The 19370-nt window shown below is 45.1% G+C and overlaps 1 protein-coding gene across 2 annotated transcripts in view; it reads left to right on the top strand.

The window, feature by feature from the left end:
• PAQR8 (progestin and adipoQ receptor family member 8) overlaps positions 1-19370 on the top strand; it is a 126188-nt gene that overhangs the window by 78896 nt on the left and 27922 nt on the right. Inside the window, exon 1 of one of the 2 annotated variants that reach the window (XM_046005108.1) lies at positions 1406-1561. The exons of the other annotated variant lie outside the window; for it this stretch is intronic. The gene's annotated coding sequence lies outside the window, so the exon portion shown is untranslated. Of the gene's footprint in view, positions 1-1405; positions 1562-19370 lie in introns of those variants that run through there. 2 annotated transcript variants of the gene reach the window in all.

Raw genomic sequence — 19370 nt, forward strand, 5'->3', positions numbered from 1 at the left:
CTGACCTGTAATTTTCTTTCTAGAGTGGCAGAGAGAGGAAAAAAGGGGACTTTTAAATCCCCTGTCAATCAGTTCTGCTGTAATTTATGATCTCTGGCCAAAAAATAAATGCCTATTAATATTGAGGGCTTTTTTTTTTTTTTTTTTTTTGTGAGTATGGGAGAATTCCCTGACATCTTTGGGGGTGAAACAGAGATGGAGAGGGCAAATCTGCCAAGGGTCTTCTGTGACATTTCCACCAGTATCTCTGTGTGCTGGACCTGTGATTCTGTGGGGATATCAGCGGCCCTGAAGACGGGGTCCCTTACTCTTTCCTAGTCCTGATTCGGCTTTAAACCTGTCCGTTGAACTGCTGGATCGAAAAGTCTTCATTTATGAAGTTCAGATGACCCTGTTGGAAAACCCACTATCTTTGCTTCATGCTGTTTCGCTGAAGATAAAGACAATGATGGATTTTACAATGTTTTGAAAAGTGAAAACACAGTACAAATGTGAGGTGTTATTAAACATGTCACTGGAGCAGGGTGGTTTAAGGGCAAAGTGCCAGGTTTCAACAAACCAGAGCTAGGCCCTAGTGTCTCCGAAAAGTAATGACATGAGTCAAATATTCTTACTCCAGGAGAATTGATTCAGGCCATCTTCTCAGGATCTGATTGGTTTTTCTTTTTTTCCAGATAACGGAGAAGGCTTTTTCATAGCAAAGCCAATCTGATTTGTTAATTGATGCCCCTACATCTTAAGTGTATTTTTGTTCTGGTAAAATAGAGACATTGTGGGCAAAGAGAGCAAGTCTGGGACCAGATGTGGCATTTCCTCTCCTGCCCTGTCCCCTTATATGTGTAGATCATTGATACTGCGGACTGGCTAGCCAGCTGTGGATTGAGGATATGGGGGTAGAGACGTGGGTGCCTCGCGTGTCAGTGTAAGAGGTGTGTTTGTGTGGTCACAGGAGAGCACTTCACGGGTGTGCCCCAGGGGCGTGAAAATGTGTGTCTGCAAGGGCCCTCCTTGGTGGGTTACGATAGGATCTCACAGGCAGAATGACCCAGAATGTGCAGATGCGTGTGGTTCAGAGGCCAGAATTTGAATCGGTCTTGAGATCAAAGATGAAGTTTGTCGTTGCCGCCGTTCCCCTTCTCCAAAAACACCTCGAAAACACAAAAAGCAAAAAAACCTCGGAAACGGCCCCCCGGAATGGGTTCTTCGAACAGACAGGACAGTAATGAACGTCTCTCTCTTTCTCCAGCCCTCGGGCCTTCCCGGCTGAAAGGGGGCTGTGCGGGTCTGACCCGGGTGGAAGGAAGAGGTGTCACTCAACTTCCTCGGTGAGGCGACACCGCGGGCGCGGTGGGCGCGCGGGTCTGCGCATCCCGCCTCCGGCCGGGAAGGGGCGGAGCTGGGCGGTGCCCGGCCCCCGGCGGTCCCCTCCCCCGGGCCGCTCCCCTGTGCAGTGCCCGCCGCAGTCACAGCCGCCTGCGGAAAGCTGGTAGCCGGGAACCCGAGCCGGAGTGCGGCGGGGCTGGTTTGGGTTGTCTCGCAGGCTCAGCCGCCGCCCCTGCCGGTGAGTCGGGGGCTCCTAGCCGGCGGGCAGGCGGGGGGAGGGGCTGTCAGGACCGCGCCGTTGGGGAGCCCCCGGGCTCGAGCACCGGGGCGGGGGGTATGTCAGCACGGCGGGGTTGGGGATCCGCAGACCCCGAGCTCCGAGGGGTGTCCAGAATCGGGATGTTGAGGAACCCGAGCCCGGGAACCAGGGGTCAGTGCTCCAGTGTTGGGGAGTCGCAGAGCTCGAGCCCTGAGAGTGAGGCGGCAGGTCAAGATTCAGACGTTGGGGACTCCCGGAGCCCGAGCCTGGAGGACTGAGGGGTCAGGACCGCAACGTTGGAGAGCTTCGCTGCCGGAACGAGCGTGTCCAGTCGGCATTCTTGGGGCGCCCTCCGCAGGGCGGAGGGGAACTGAAGGCGGGAGGGGAGTGCGAAGGGAAGGAAGCCCGAGGCGGGCGGGGCAGGAGGGGAGCCCGGGAAAGGGTCGGGGGTTGTCGAGGCTTGTGGCTTTTTGGGGGAAGTATGGAGGGGGCCGCTCCTGGAGGGGGCGGGGGAAACGGAGTTGTGCGGCAGGCCGGGGATACGTTGTGGGGCATAGGGAGTCTGAGGGATGGAACGCCGCGGCGGGGGATCCGGGGGGGCTGGGGGGGTGAGGGGGCAGGGACTCGCGGAACGTCGTGGCCTAGGGGACGCACCCTTTCCGTGGAATGGGGTCATGGAAACCTCGAGAGGGCATTCACTCCGGAGAGCAAGACCAGGCCATCACAGACCGGGGGCGGGAGGGACCTAGGGAGGGGCGCACCTCGCTGACCCGCGCAGAGACCTGAAGGCAGCGAGGGCACCGCAGCTTCCCGTGCATCTGTGGGCCTTGGAGCACAGACCGACTGGGGCAGATCCGCGGGTCCGGACGGGGTCTTTAATGCATCGCCTATTTCTAAGCTGGGTTAGAAGTGAATTTGCCCCGGGACCTATTGAGAACAGTCTGGGCTTAAAAGAGTAAAGAGTGAGATTGCAAATGTGCGGGGAAGCTCTACCTGTGCGTGTACCTTAGACACAACTCATAATAAAGGTGTGTTTAATTCTTAGACCCACTTGTGTTACTTGCTCCCCACTCTCCTATACTGTGAGGAGCTGTTTCTAAGTAAAAACTGGAGGAAAATCAGTAAGAGGAGGGGCGTGCACGCACGCTCACAGGGACACACACCACCCACAAATGCACTGCATTCCACAGCCGAGTAAACAGGAGAACTAGTGTACAGTTTTGGTTTGTGTTGGCATGGACGTCCTTTACTGAAGTTAATAGGAAGTTGTCTGCATGGAAGGTGGACGGCCTTTGACTACCCTCTTAAAGATATTCACAGCCGGTACCCACCCCTCTGCTGCTACACTTTACCAGGTCCCTGGCAGGACTCTAGGCTGCTTCGTGCCTCAGTGAATGGGTAGCCAAATGCGTGTCTAAAGATACACAAATGACCAGTGCATTTTGTTTTGTTTTGTTTTTTTTGTTTTTGCCCCTGTTGTTTATTTTGGGTATCCAGTTCCCTTCAACTAGTTAAATAATATTGACATTGTATATTAACTTATCCATATGGTTAATTTTGTATGGTAATTAGTTTAATTATCTCATATAAGTTAATTTAGGACTACCCAGGGCTCCAGGAATCCTACTGAGTGGATTTCTCTCCTGGAAGTTTCCTGGGCTTTGAAGGGCAGGGGGAGAGAGATGTTCCCCACTCCTTTCCTTCTCTGCTGTAGATATAGGTCGGTATTCTGACACACACACTGAGATTTAAGCTTCCTAGGAGGACCAAGGGCTATTTTGGCAACTAGCTTATTTTGGGCCTCTTTTTTTTTCTTCATGAAAAGGAAATCTCTTCAATAATTATGCAAATTAACGGAAAACGATTTGTTCATTTTGCAAGTATCATTTCAGGACATGCTTTTGTTTCATTAAGGGGGTGGTCAGAACCTTGCACCAAAATCTGCATTATCATTATTGCACAGCATATTTATTTACTTAGCCATAGCTAGCTGATTCTTTCAATTCTTTATCCAAATGTTAAAATAAATATGCCCATATTTATACATTCAAATGAGTATTTCTCCCCTTCAGAAGACTCATCTTGGCACGCTGTGGACTGATTTTAGTGATGCTGTCATTGCTGAGCATAATTTTGGAGCTCCTGCCTTGGAGTTACCTTCAGAGTTTGTAACACATTTATCGAATTGCCTCTGTGATGGCAAACCTCCCTCAGTTGGGAAACAGCCAAATACCAAGTGGGATCAACTCTGGTTTTTGAGGTGAGGAATTGAGGTTGTAATAGGAAGTATGCCCATTAAAGCAATGAAAGTCCTCTTGAAGAACTGGCAGTTTTAAAAGGGGCATCAAGTACAGGTATGCAAATGTGTTTAGGACTGGAAAGTAATTGCTTTGAAGTACAACCTTTATTTGGGTGAATGTGCTGTCCTGTGCATGTAAATAAGTTGGTTCCATCATCTGTTGTTATACCTCATGGCCTACTGGGCTGGAGAAAATAAGCCCTTCTTCTCTCTTTCAAGGTACTCTTTCCCAGGCAGATTCCATCACTGTGCATTTTTACAGAAGACAAAACAAACAGAAAGATTTGTTTTCTCACCAAAAAAAGGTGCCCAGGAAATCACTTACCCCACATGTAGTTAATGCCTGGTACTTGAGTTTTTATGTGAAAGATCTCTAAAGCTTTTTTATTTATTTATTTATTTATTTATTTATTTATTTGACAGAGAGAGATCACAAGTAGAGAGGCAGGCAGAGAGAGAGAGAGAGAGGGAAGCAGGCTCCCTGCTGAGCAGAGAGCCAGATGCGGGACTCGGTCCCCACCCCCCCACCCCCCCCACCCCACCCCCACCCCCACCCCCGGATCATGACCTGAGCCGAAGGCAGCGGCCTAACCCACTGAGCCACCCAGGCGCCCCGTGAAAGATCTCTATAGAAGGAAGGGGAAGAGAGTGAGTTCTGCAAACGTGTTTCAGTTTTGGGATTCCATGGCATACAGTGTGAAAAATTAACATATCCTTTTTCCATTTTTTCCCCTAAATTACCAATTTTTTTTAAGGTTATATAACATGAGCTTCATACACCCAGAGCTTGAATCTTGATCTAGCTGTGATCTTGGGCAAGTGATTTCATCTCTTTCAGACTGAGTTTTCTTACCTTAAAATGAAGATGCTAATGAGTGTGCCCCCCACGAGGCTGTGATGAGATTTCCGCATGAAAACACTGAATCCAGTGTCTGACACAAGTGCTCAAGAGAGTCTAGCTATTTTTGTTATTAATACTGTTTATTGATAGTTTTGGGGGGGGGGATTTTATTTATTTGACAGAGACACAGTGAGAGAGGGAATATAAGCAGGGGGAGTGGGAGAGGGAGAAATAGGCTTCCCACTGAGCAGGAAGCTGGACATGGGGCTCAATCCCAGAACCCTGGGATCATGACCTGAGCCTAAGGCAGATGCATAATGACTGAGCCATCCAGGTGTCCCTGTTTATTGATAGTTTTATATTAAAATACCTTTGAAGCCATGTATAAATTTACCATTTCCAAGATAATGATATGTCCTCTGCTGGGCTTTACAAATGAATACGTGTATGGGAACATTTTGTTTTTACTCTCCTAGCTTCTCAGGAATTTTTTTTTTTTTTTGACCTTAAAAAGTAACTATTGCTAGCTATTTTATTTTGAATTCAGTTTTTTTTTAAATGAACATTCTTTTTTTTTTAAATATTTTATTTATTTATTTGACAGAGAGAAAGCGATCACAAGTAGGCAGAGAGGCAGACAGAGAGAGGAGGAAGCAGGCTTCCTGCTGAGCAGAGAGCCCGACGCGGGGCTCGATCCCAGGACTCTGGGATCATGACCAGAGCCGAAGGCAGAGGCTTTAACCCACTGAGCCACCTAGGTCCCCCAATGAACATTCTTATTTTTATTATATATTAAGGTGTAACAGTTTGGTGGAAATCTAAAGGAAAAAACTTTTTAAAAGCTCCTCCTATAATTCTTTTCCTTGATCAAATACTATTCTAATATAATAGCTACCGTTCTCTTGGCATGTACTGAAAAGGATGATTCTGGTGCACATTTGTTTTACTTAAACTCGAATTTCGATCTGCTTTGTTAAATGAAGAATAACTTGGCACTAAGCTCTCGGCTCTTACATAAATATTGACATTAACTTTTTTTCCGATTCTATGATTTTTGTTGTAATACAAATTAGGGAGATGTAAAAATGTGCAAAAAGAATTTTACCTTAGTTTTAATCAATCAAATAGCTAGCGGTTGCTGTGAAATAGATGTTTCATAAAATGTTTAGTGAGTTCTCTGTTTTAGGCAGGTGTGTGCAGGAGACAGAGGTAGAAACAGACTTGTCCTCCACAAGAGTTCACATAAGGTGCTCCCTTAGGACTATGCAGTGGCAAAAGTTTTTCTTCTCATGGCTTATGGGACTAAGGAGTCATGTGGATTTCACTACCTGTTATTTTCCCTCAATTTCTTGGCAAAGACTAAATATATGGATCTCTTAATAGTGTTCATATTTTTGAGGTAGATTAGTTCTTGGAATGAGATCCTGCTATGCAGTCATATGCCATGAAAGGAGAGATAATGCCTATAAAAATACTCAGTGAATTGTAAGTGATATATAACTGTAGCATAAGATGGTATTACTGTTACGCAGGACTTTCCTAGTATATTCTGATTATTACCTTCATTAGTAGTGTTTGTTTCCAACTCTCTCTTCTGAGTAATTGTTAATGTACTTATAAGGTACCAGGAAACAAGACAGCCTGGTGGTGGTTTAGACTAGAGCAATGATCCCCTCCTTTGCTCCCCACATCTGATAATGTCTGGAAACATTTTTTATTATCACAGCTGGAGGGGAGAGTGATGTTAAGGCATGTAATGGGTAGAGGCCAGAGATGCTCCTAAGCATAATGCCATGCAAAGGACAGCCCCCAAAACAAAGAAAGATCAACTGAAATGTCAGTAGTTCTGAGAAACTCTGGGCTGGAGCATGGGATCTGGAGTGGGCATCAACCTGCATTAGCATCCTGGCATGTCCCTGGGTAATTTCCTTAAACCTGAGATTTTGTATAACTCGTGCCTGAAGAGATATTGTGGAATGAGATAATGTATAGAAAGTGCTTAGTGCACAGAAAGTGCTCAGTAAATTTTAACTTTTAGTATTATGTCTGGTTAGTAAATCCGGGACTAGGCTTCAAAGGGACAGCTTTGGTTATTTTAACTCATTGTAGACAGAACCAATCCAGGCCCTGATCCCATCTGTGTCTGAGAGTAGGGCAGCGACAGGGTAGGGCAGAGACACCTCCAGCCCCCAGGGTTCCTTCTGCATTCTGGCCCAGGTTCTGCCCTGGTTCTGCTAGGCAGCCAAGTATAGGCTGAAGATGACTCCAGCCAGGTGAACAGAACAGTCAATCCCCCCACACCTCTCTAGTGTAGAGGAACCGTGAGCTGTGTGGGTGGAGGCCCTTACGGTTTCATCTAGGCAATCTCATCTAGGCTAAACTGGGAAGGAGATAGCCAGATAGCCACGCTGGGAAGCTCCCTCCAACTGAGCTAGTCTCCAGGATCTGCTCAGGCCCTTTTCTGTGTCAGGGTCAGAGCTTTCTCTGCTGTGTTAACAGGCTATGATATGAGCAAGGTCTGGCAATTTCCCTTTTTTTTTTTTTTTTCTTAGCCCCTCCTACTCCAGCAACTTCTTTAGGGATCCTTTTACTTTTTAAAGAAATGTCCAGATCCACTTCAGTTTTTATTCTGCATGGGGTTACCAGCCATCTGGGAGAAGATAGGAGACCTCCCATAAAGCCCAGGCTCTGCTTTGATCTTCTTGTCTTTCTGTGTTTACCTTTTTCTGCACTGGAGCCACTGAGTGAGTAATCCACTCAGGGTAAGCCACAGAGTTTCAGCATGGTGGGGGTGGGGCAGCCATTCTGGGGGCAGAGAGCGTTTAGCAGACCAGGATGTAAAGATCACAGTGGTTTTTTTAGCTGTGAACTAGAAACTGGGGCACTCTTAAGAATGCTGATGCCTCAGCCCCACCACAAACCATTGATTCAGAATTTTTTTTTAAGATTATTTATTTATTTGACAGAGATTGACGCAGTGAGAGAGGGAACACAAGCAGGGGGAGTGGGAGAGAGAGAAGCAAGCTTCCCTCCAAGCAAGGAGCCCCATGCAGGGCTCCATCCCAGGACCCTGGGATCAAGACCTGAGCCGAAGGCAGATGCCCAGGCGCCCCTGCTTCAGAATTTCAATGGGTAGGGCGTGGGCATCAGATTTTTAAAATTACCCTGATGCCTAGTGAGAACTGAAAGTTAAGACCATGTCTTGTGAAATTCATGACCTGCATTAAAAGGAAGAAAGGAAGGAAGGAAGGAAGGAGAAAAGAAGGAAGGAGGAAGGAAGGAAGGAGTGAATGGAGGGAGATTGATTACTTTGTAAACAAAGTAACATAAGAATTATTTTGCTAAGTTTTTGTTTTAGTGATCAGTGTGTGCCTGGTTTGCAATGTAAAATACATTTCTTTTAATGTGTTGCAGTCAAAAAGTTTGAAAAACATTGTTTTAGAGCTTTAGAGGTATTTAATTAATATTGACAAATTCACCTCTTTCCACATTCCTGTGTGAGCATCTGCTGGACAGATTTCGAAGTGCTTTTATTTTCCTTGTCAAATACAACTTGCAGTCATCCTGTGGAGGCCTAGAGAACAGATATCATCATACTGATTTTTTTTTTTTTTTTTTTTTTTTTTTTACAGATGATGGGAACTTGGGGTTGGTGAGGATAAGGCATTTGTCAAAGTCCCAATGAGACAATGTCAAAAACAGGGACTCAAACAGGGGTTTCTGATGACTGCTACATGGCTCGGTCCACCACATCTTTCTGCTTCTTTTGATTAGCAGACCCTATGAGAAAGAATTACAACTAGAGCATGAGTCTGGCTTCAGCGTTGTAAAAATAATACCTGTTGATCGAGCACTTGTTAGTGTCAGGAAGTGTGTGTTAACTTCATTTAATTCTCAGAACAATCCTGTGAGATAGGTACTATGATGAGCGCCATTGCACAGATGAGGAGACACGCTGTGACTTGCCCAGGAAGCAGAGCTGGGCCCACATTCTTTATGGGAGCTCTTTATTGCCCCAGTACCAGTTTGTTGCCATTTCTCTCACATCTAGATTCCTCCGTCTAGGAGACAGTTTAAATAACAGGGAAATGGCCCTATGTCTTAATATGCTCTGGTTGCCATAACAAAATGCCGCTGTTTAGGTGGCTTAAACAACAGAAGTTTATTTCTCACATTTCTGGAGACTAGGAAGTCCAAGATCAAGGTGTCAGTAGATTCAGTTCTTGGTGAGGGCCACCTTCCTGGTTTACATATGGCTGCCTTCTTGTTGTGTCTTCCCATGGCAGAGGAGGATGGAGGGGGAGGAGGGGAGAGCAACAGAGCAAGAGCTCTTTTCCTCTACTTAAAAGGACACTCATCTCATCTTGGAGACCCAATCCTAATGACCTCATCTAAACCTACTTATTCTCCGGGTGCCTGGGTGGCTCAGTGGGTTAAAGCCTCTGCCTTTGGCTCAGGTCATGATCCCAGGGTCCTGGGATTGAGCCCCGCATCAGGCTCTCTGCTCAGCAGGGAGCCTGCTTCCTCCTCTCTCTCTGCCTGCCTTTCTGCCTACTTGTGATCTCTGTCTGTGAAATAAATTAAAAAAAACTTAAAAAAAAAAAAAAACCAACCTACTTATTCTCAAAGGCCCTACATTTAAATATCAAGTCATCTCAGGAGAGGTTAGGGCTTCACCATAAGAATTTAGGTAAAGGGGGCGCCTGGGTGGCTCAGTGGGTTAAAGCCTCTGCCTTCGGCTCAGGTCATGGTCCCAGGGTCCTGGGATCGAGCCCCGCATCAGGCTCTCTGCTCAGCAGGAAGCCTGCTTCCCCCTCTCTCTCTGCCTGCCTCTCTGCCTACTTGTGATCTCTCTCTGTCAAAATAAAATCTTAAAAAAAAAAAAAAAGAATTTAGGTAAGGGGGGCACCTGGCTCAGTGGGTTAAGCGTCTGCCTCCTGCTCAGGTCATGATCTCAGGGTCCTGGGATCGAGCCCCGCATCGGGTGCTCTGCTCAGCTGGGAGCCTGCTTCCCCCTCTCTGCCTGCCTCTCTGCCTACTTGTGATCTCTCTCTGTCAAAATAAAATCTTTAAAAAAAAAAAAAAGAATTTAGGTAAGGGGGGCACCTGGGTGGCTCAGTGGGTTAAGCGTCTGCCTCCTGCTCAGGTCATGATCTCAGGGTCCTGGGATCGAGCCCCGCATCAGGTGCTCTGCTCAGCTGGGAGCCTGCTTCCCCCTCTCTGCCTGCCTCTCTCTGCCTATTTGTGATCTCTGTCTGTCAAATAAATAAAATCTTTAAAAAAATAAATAATTTAGGTTAGGGCTTCAAAACAAACTCTCAGTCTAGGTCTTGTAGCTTCCACTCAGCTTTCCTGGTGTATGTGGCTAGAAGCCCACACCCCACAGAGATTAGTGAGGAAGGCCTTCTCTGCTGCCTGATCTACTTTATGCTTCCTTGTTCAGGCTGTTTATGATGTTCCGTGCCATGAATTGCTGAAATACATGATGGGGCTTTGGTAGTCCTGCCTGAGAAGGAACCTGAACGCTAACCCTGTGGAGTGAGATCTTGATGGATTTCTCAGTGGTGTGGGAACCAAAAGATACCTTGTTCATGCATGCCCTCATTCATTTGTTCTTTCATCAGATATTACAGACTCATTCATTCATTCATTTATCAAATATTATGGAGGATACAGCTTGCAGGTAAGTTTTAGAGATGACACTCCCCTTTAAAGATTGGGGGAGTGTTTATTATGGCTTTCTAATACCTGTACACAGGGCTAAAATGGCCAGACCAAAGCAAAGTTCAGGCCAAGGGTAAATAGGAGGGGGCTAGTTGGTTATCTACTGACAAGTTTAGAGTAGAAGAAATAGACTTCACATTCTCCCACATGATGTTCAGAAACCACACTTCCGCAGAAATGGGGAACCTCTGCTCTCTGTCGTAAATCAGTTGGGTTGGATGATCAGGTTGAGTTAAGCCTGGGGCTTAAGGAAAACTACCTGCATGTCTGGGAGGGGACAAGCTTCCAAGCCATCTAGATAGTCAATAAACTATTAGTATTTTCTATATGAGGAGATTTCAGTACTATATCAGAATAGCATTTGTTGAATGAGTGAATTAATAATAATTATGATGCATGTTAATGTAAAACAGAGGTAATGGGAGACTTCAAAATTTTGAGAGAAGTACACCCAGAGAAGTACCAAGGGGAGAGAGTTCAGCCTCCAGGCTGAGCTGACATTCTAACTTTAACCAATTCCCAGTCCCTAGGATTTGAAGATCAAAGCAAAGGTTACTGATTTTTAAAGTTATTGTTGGCCTTGAGAGGTAGCTAGCATTAAGGGCCGTGACATTTATACTTCTAGGGTGAGGCAGTCCAAGATTAAGAAAAGCAAAGAAGAAAACATGTTTCTATTCTCCAGGAATTAAGGAGTTTGTTGCTTTTCATCAGTAGCTTGAAACTCTACATTTGCTTTATCATTGACACCTGCTCTTTAGGTCTAAGAGAATACCCAAGAGGTTAAGGGTAAGTCTGTAGGTGGGAAACCAGAGGAGGGCTATACCTACCCCAACCAATTGGAGATGGAATTAAAACACACAAGCTTTGCTAAATATGGCTTACAGATCATACTTCTGTGAGATATAAACCTTTTGTTAGTGAAAACTACCCTCTTTTAGACTCTGCAGGGGATTGGTAAAGAATTTTTAAAAAATGGACGAAAAGGGGAGGATGATGTAAAATCAGTGTTGAAGTATAATGGCTCTTGAATTAGAAAATTTATATTCTCCATGGTATAGTTAAGTCTGTCCAAAGAACTCATTCCAAGAGTTCCATCTTAGCTTTTTTATTCCTGGACTTAAGCAAAATAAAGGCACTGGTGTTATTCTCTCTTTTTTTTTCTTTAAAGATTTTATTTATTTATTTATTTGACAGACAGAGATCACAAGTAGGCAGAGAGGCAGGCAGAGAGAGAGAGGAAGGGAAGCAGGCTCTCCACTGAGCAGAGAGCCTGATGCAGGGCTCGATCCCAGGACGCTGGGATCACGACCTGAGCCGAAGGCAGAGGCTTTAACCCACTGAGCCACCCAGGTGCCCCTGGTGTTATTCTCTTGAGCTGCCAGGAACCCTGAGCACTTCAGAATGTGGAATTAGTTTCATGCATATGCTGAGTTTGGAACTGGCTACAGTACCAGAATGTCACCCACCCAGGTTCAGGTAAAACTGCAGGAATGTCATTGAAACTGGGCAGCATTTCAGGTAGAAACTGACTCAGCAGGTCTTGGCTAGGTGAAGGGTTCAGGTTCATTCATGAGGTGCTGTAGGTGTCTCTTGGGTTCTGTGGCCTTTTTTTTTTTCCCTCCTTCCTTAAAGCATTCTGAATGATGACTTTATTATGGCTTACGTCTCTGGATGGAATGCCACCTTGTGAGTTGCGGCTGTCAGGGTCCATGACAACTGTCAGTCTCAGCTAAGATGGTAATATTTTAGATCTCTGCAGCTGGAGGGTCAGCTGATAGAGGACCCCTTGGAAGGATGAGGGAGAACAAGGAAACAGACGTTCTTGGGGGAGTAGATGGAATCATGCCTGAGCAGCAGAGGTGGGATTCGAATTAGAAATATGTCAGTTCATGTGTGGGGATTTTTTTGACTGCGCAGTAAGTGCCTAACGCTGTCCAAGTTACTTTGAGGGATTCAGGAGAAACATAAAGCAGGCTTTTGCTTAAGGAGCTTACACTGCATTTGGAACACCAAATTTTTCTCATATGAAGAAGAAAGGAAACTGAACTGCTTATAGTTATGGGCAGGGCTGTAAAGCACTGGTGGGGAAGGGGGTTCCACTCGGTTTAGCAAAGGACAGTCACCGTGATCTTTTAAAGCCAGCGTAATTCAGGAGAAAGAACCTGAGTGAGATCTGGAAGGGGGTAATTTAGGTGAAGAGGTGGGTATTTCTGATGGGAGAAACAGCTTAAGCAATAACACAGGGGCAAAAATCGGAATGGTATCTGTATATGGTACACATAAAGCCCCAAGGAAATCACTTTCTTCTGCTTCATTTTTCCTCCCCTCACATGACACTGCTTCCTATCCTATGAGCTTGGCTACATGCTTAGCTGTTTACACTCTGTCTTCTGCACTGGGTCCCAGTGGTCAGCCATGTGAGGAATACATAGGGCAGGATTGCAGACCTAGATGCCTTTTTGTGGCTGGGTGTTTGGAGAGAGGAAAAGATAATGACGTCATTACAAAATATTTTTCAAGGGCCTAGTCCATGCCTGGCACTTGTTCTACAGTGTTGTTAGAGATACAGACGTGATCAAGATCCTTGCTTTCAGGTAACATCTATTCTCTCTGGCGGGGAGACAGACAGTAAACAAGTAAATCAGGAAATACATACTTTGAGGTAGTGAAAAATATTTTGAAGAAAAATAACTCAGGATAAGGGGAAAGAACGTGCTGGTTTTAGGTAAGATTAAGAATAAGATAAAGGGGCGCCTGGGTGGCTCAGTGGGTTAAGGCCTCTGCCTTCGGCTCAGGTCATGATCCCAGGGTCCTGGGATCGAGCCCTGCATTGGGCTCTCTGCTCAGTGGGAAGCCTGCTTCCTCCTCTCTCTCTGCCTGCTTCTCTGCCTACTTGTGATCTCTGTCTGTCAAATAGATAAATAAAATCTTAAAAAAAAAAAAAGAATAAGATAAAGATTTCCAGTTAGCCCTAAATTTCCCGGAGAAGCCTAGCTTGCCACTACTGATCATTACTGAAGTCTTTACTGATGGGATTCTGGCTTTATTATTTGTAGTCATCTCATCCATTGACTCTCCACCATACATGTATATATGGTAGACACTCAGCAGGCATTTCACAGTAGTAATAGGAATGGCCTGCTAGACTTGAATTGGACCACATTTTTCTCCTTTTTAACCTTTTGTAATTTTTGTTTTTAAATTAAAATATATGGTCACAAGATACGGAAGGAGAAAAGGGAATCATGCAGGCAAGGACATGTAGGTATTGGTGACAGAAACATAGTTACCTATACATCAGGAGATTGAAGGCAGCTACATTAAAATTTTGTCAAATGAAAGAGAAAATACTAAGCTATAATTATGTGGTCTCAGTATGTCTTATGGCCTGGGGGAACCACCGGGTCTAAACATGAACCAAATTCCCAAGGAGGTAATAACAATACAGCCATGCATACACACAGGCATAGAGAGACATCAGGTAGCTCCTAGGAACTGAGGAATTGCCTTGTGCCAGGCATTATGTAATGTAGTTTATTTACGTTATCTCTAATCCCTAACACAGCCCTGGAAGGAAGATGATCCCAGTTTACAAAGGACAAGACAAAGATGAAATAGCTAGCCCAAGGCCATTACAGTTAGTGTCAGAGCTGGCCTATTCCTTGTTTGTGAGAGGGCATGGAGCCATGAGTATGAGTTTAATTAAGGACTCCCTTTGATTGGTGAAAATCCAGGGTGGATTTTTCTGTCTATACAGCTCATCGTCCTATCTAGGGGATTCCAGGAGCTGGGAGTTTCTGGAACTGACTCTGAAAGTATACATGCAGTTTCCTGAACCTATTGGAGGCACAGACTGGTGGCAGGGGCTGGGAGGTGGGGGGGAGGTGTACATTGAGCATTTTTTCATTATCGCCTGTGCCTGCAAAACTGCATATATGTGTGCTGCTCAGTTCTTTTTTTTTTTTTTTTTAAGATTTTATTTATTTATTTGACAGATAGAGATCACAAGTAGGGAGAGAGGCAGGCAGAGAGAGAGAGAGAGGAGGAAGCAGGCTCCCTGCCAAGCAGAGAGCCCAATGCGGGGCTCGATCCCAGGACCCTAGGACCATGACCTGAGCGAAAGGCAGAGGCCTTAACCCACTGAGCCACCCAGGCACCCCGCTGCTCAGTTCTTTTAAAGCTGGAAAGTGCTTTGCTTTGGCTGGGGTGATGGTGACTCGGTTTGGAGCCAATCACCAGTTCATCTAAAGCTGACTCAGACCCTGACTTGTGTATCTAACTAAAAGATAAGGGATAATGAATATTTATTGGACTTGGTTGATTTAGTAAACTTTCAAAACATAGAGAATGAATAACAATTTAAAACAGGTTTGATGGTGAAAAGGTTGGGCAGTAATGGATGAGTGACGATGAAGTTCAGGGCTTGTCTGACTGCCCCCTCCCCCACTGCTGGCCCCAGGACCCATTTGCATCTCTAGACAGGCAGGCTGCTATCCTCGTGCCCCTTTGACCTAGCAAGTGTGCCGTCAAGACCCCGTCCGATCTATAACATTACATTTATTGAGCACGTATTGTGTGCTAGCAGCTTTATACATATTATCTTCTCTTTTTTTCTCTCTCAAACTTCCTTTTATAGAACTATTTCAAAAAGACGGAGGGTGTACAGAATAGTATCATAAACCCCCATGTACCCATCCCCCAACATCAACAAATACAGACTCATGGCCAACTTCTTCGTATATATACCTGACCTCCAAATGATTTTGAAGCAAATCCCAGAATTCATATTATTATTTGTGAACGTTTTAGTATGCACTTCTAAAAGATAAGGACTCTTTTATTATAATTCTTTAAAATTTGCAAGAACCCTATTTATTAGTCAGGTGCTGTTGTATCCTTAGAGATGAAGACAATGAGACACGAGGAGATTACATTACTTGCCCAAGGTCACGCAATTTGTAAGCTGCTAACCCCATGCTAGGGGGTTGCCACTAGGCCTCTCTGCTGTAGCTAATCCTACACAACAACTGGATCTGGTAGAAGAACAGACATCCAGGAATGTGACTATGATTTCTGTCAGTTCCACCCCCTGACCAGTGCAGCAATTTGAGTCCCTTTAGGTGCAGAGGGAAAGGCTTGGAATTATCGTCTCCATGAATGACATGACCAGCCTGAAACATTAGTGGATTCTGTCTGATCAGCAAACCTGGTAAAGTACCATCATTGCCATAGTATTTGAGATGTCAGGGAAACCCAGAAGAAAAAGGACTTGACGGAAACTATGACAGTCACTGGCCCATGGCTGCCAGGGGAAGTAAAAGGTTTCTTTGAAAATGAATTTCCCTTTGGTTTTCTCGCTTGGCAGAGGGAATCAGTCTTCCCACTGAGGCTTCTCAGTTTGTTTCTAGCACAGCTAATTGTGTTTATTTGTCTCCAGAATCACATGCCTGCCTCCTCTCCCTTGCCTTTTCTTAAGGTCTCTTGCCTGCTTTGTACTACAGTTACTGCCAAAAATGTTCTCCTCACCTGGGAGCCAGTTGGCTGACAACACAGAATAGCTGTTGGGAGGCCAATTGTGTCTCTCCAGAGGGCTAACTTGGCTTCTGGCATCCAAGCCCACCTCAGGGGAGACGGAGAGAGATTTTAAGCTGGCTACGAAAGGAACCATATCTTTTGCCTTGTCTCACCCACTTGATCCATCAGTGTTAAGAGCAGAGCAGAAAGCAAGTAAATACTATTGATTGAGTGAAGAAGAGAGCTTTTCTGGTTCAAGATCAAGAAATTGATCCTCCATTTTTCCTATCAAAACAAGCATCGCATTGACTTTTCTGCTTAATACTCTCCTTTGTCTTTGGGATCGCTGACATTCACTTGACTCTCAAACGTTAGTCTTTTTTTTTTCTTCCTCCTTCCCCATGCAGTCCTATCACAGAAGCCACATAACTGCTGGAGGACTACTCAGCTCCTACTTAACCCTCTCTCAGTGGAACTCTAAGAGGTGGCACCTGTCAGGGTACAGGTGAACAAGAACTTAGAAATTCCACCATTGGGGGCACCTGAGTGGCTCAGTTGGTTGAACATTCACTCACGGTTTCAGCTCAGGTCGTGATTCAGGGTTGGTGCTCAATGTCTGCTTGAGATTCTTCATCTCGTTCTCTCAAATAAATAAAAATCTTAAAAAAATTAAAAATAGGGCACCTGGGTGGCTCAGTCTCAGGTCATAATCCCAAAATCCCAGGATGGAGCCCCACATCAGGCTCCCTGCTCAGCAAGGAGTCTGCTTCTCCCTCTGCCTTTCACCCCACTCATGCTCTCTCTCTCTTGCTCTTGTAAACAAACAAACAAATAAATAAATTCCACCTTTGACTCTCTTTAGGACATGTCAGCAAGGACCTCGGCTGGGGTCCCTTCCAGGGAGCATGGATTTTCTTAAATATTTATTGTCAGTGAATATCTCAAAGTAGTTTTTTATGATTGCTATGGCTTCTACCTTTTTAAAAAGTCAAGTGGGGAAAACAGTGGACTACAAGTCTTTTAGGTCCGTATTGTAGAATCAACTCAGGAATGGCAAATACATGGCTCTGTGCCGTGGCTCTCTCCTGAGCCTGGTGACCTTCAATCAAGAGCCTGTGGCAGTAAGTCAGTCACAGAAGATTTCCCTCTGAGTTCGGCTCACGCCTAGAATGCCTCTCAGCACAGGACTCCAGGAAGCCCTTACCAAAGAGGTTGGCACTAGGGCTGAAATCTATTTGCTGTTTCCAAGTAAATGGTCTTTAAAGCTCTCCCCACACTAAAATCCCTTGAGCCTTTCTGTCTGCGGTCACATTAGGTCCTTAACATTTAGGGACGCCAGCTCTCCTCCTTCAGCCAGAATCAGATCAAAGGTCGGGAGGAGGGAGATGTTATCACCATCTGGAAAACAGATGATAGAGGAAAATGTTTTAATTGTTGATGGTTGATGGAGGATTTAGAGGCGGTGACTGTGCCTTTTCAACTCGTAGTAGGTGTGTGCGGATTTACGTAGCACAAACCCATAGTGGATTAGATTTGTAGATTGTTGGTTAGTCAGTAAGACAAATTAAAGTCATTCTTTTCATGGGAGAAATGGAATGCTTAATGCTCAAGGGAAATAGAAAGGAAATGGTAGCCCAGAACCTGTCTTTAAGAGTTCCTAATCTGAGGGGACGCCTGGGTGGCTCAGGGCATCTGCCTTCGGCTCGGGTCATGATCCTGGAATCCTGGGATCGAGCCCCACGTGAGACTCCCTGCTCCACAGGGAGTCTGCTTCTCTTTCTGTCCCTCACCCCACTTATGCACTCTCTCTCTCACTCTCTCTGTCTCTCTCAAATAAATAAGTAAATAAAATGTTAAAAAAAAAAAAGGTGTTCCTAATCTGGTCTAGCAGTTGTGTTAAGCTGAATTTAGATTCAGTGTAGTTGAATGAGAAGTGAAAACAAGAAACTTAGTGCTTAATTGTAATGAATTTACTTTCCGCTGACCGACAATTCTTTTTACTTTTGAAGAAATTCGGAGGTTAAGTTAATGCCTGTGAAGCAACAGGACTTCCTTGACAGAAGATGTTTACGTACTCGATACCATATTATAGATGATAATATAGGCTGTAAGAATAACCTGGGCCAGTTTACAGTCACCAGAAAAAATTACCGTCTGATCAACTGTGTGGACAGAGGCCTTCTCTAGGAAGATTGACAGAAGATGCCAGGCTGCCCTCTGGGTGGTCAAGATCAGGCTGTGTTCTCAAGTGTGGTTTTCTCTTGCTGTTTTAACCGACAGTACATTCTTTTGCAAGCAAAAGTCAAACCAAAGCTCTTTCTGGAATGCTCTGATTTACTAGCAAGGACCTGCAGAGGCCCTTTTCCATTTCAGAAGTCTCAACTAGATATGGGGGTTGGGGGGAACGGGCAGAGAAGGGAAAAACCACATAGATCAACAAAGCATTAGTTTGGCCAAGTATTTTATTTTATTTTATTTATTTTTAAAAGATTTTTATTTATTTATTTATTTGACACAGAGAGAGAGAGATCACAAGCAGGCAGAGAGGCAGGCAGAGAGAGGGGGGAAAGCAGGCTCCCTGCTAAGCAGAGAGCCTGATGCTGGGCTCGATCCCAGATCATGACTTGAGCCCAAAGCAGAGGCTTAACCCACTGAGCCACCCAGCTGCCCCTGGCCAATATTTTAAAGTTACTTTAAAAAATCACGTTATGGGGCGCCTGGGTGGCTCAGTGGGTTAAAGCCTCTGCCTTGGCTCAGATCATGATCCCAGGGTCCTGGGATCGAGCCCCACATCGGGCTCTCTGCTCATCTGGGAGCCTGCTTCCCCCTCTCTCTCTGCCTGCCTCTCTGCCTACATGTGATCTCTATCTGTCAAATAAATAAATAAAATCTTTAAAAATAAATAAATAAAATAAAAAATCAGGTTATGTTTAGAGCCTTGCTTCCTACTTTTATTTAGCAATGCTTATCTGAAAAATAAAGAATCACATTTCAACTGAAATCACTTCTGGTTTACAGCATTCTTTACCTTCTCCATCATTTTGGATGTTGTAAAAAAAAGCGGGGGGCAAAAACATCGTTTGCTACTGTTATTTGGGAATGTGTGAAGGAGGTGAATTCTCTGGTGGGGATGAGTGGCTGGTGAGGCTGAAATAACGAGCTGGGGAATAATTGCAACTTTTCAGTAGATACTACTGTCCTTTGTGGAAGCGAATGCTGGGGTGGTGGAAATGGAACTCCAAGTTCTGACCTTGAGTTTTCTGGTAACAATCAGTGCTTGTCTCCTCCCAAGACCGTATGATCTGTGCAACTAGCCTGAATCGCTTCTGGCTGGTACTGCATCGTTTGTTTTCTAAAGGCGCTCTTGGGATATTAAAGTGCATCCTTTTGGGTTAAAATCATCAGATCTA

The sequence above is a fragment of the Meles meles genome, chromosome 5 (genome assembly GCF_922984935.1).
Source record: "Meles meles chromosome 5, mMelMel3.1 paternal haplotype, whole genome shotgun sequence".
Lineage (NCBI taxonomy): Eukaryota > Metazoa > Chordata > Mammalia > Carnivora > Mustelidae > Meles > Meles meles.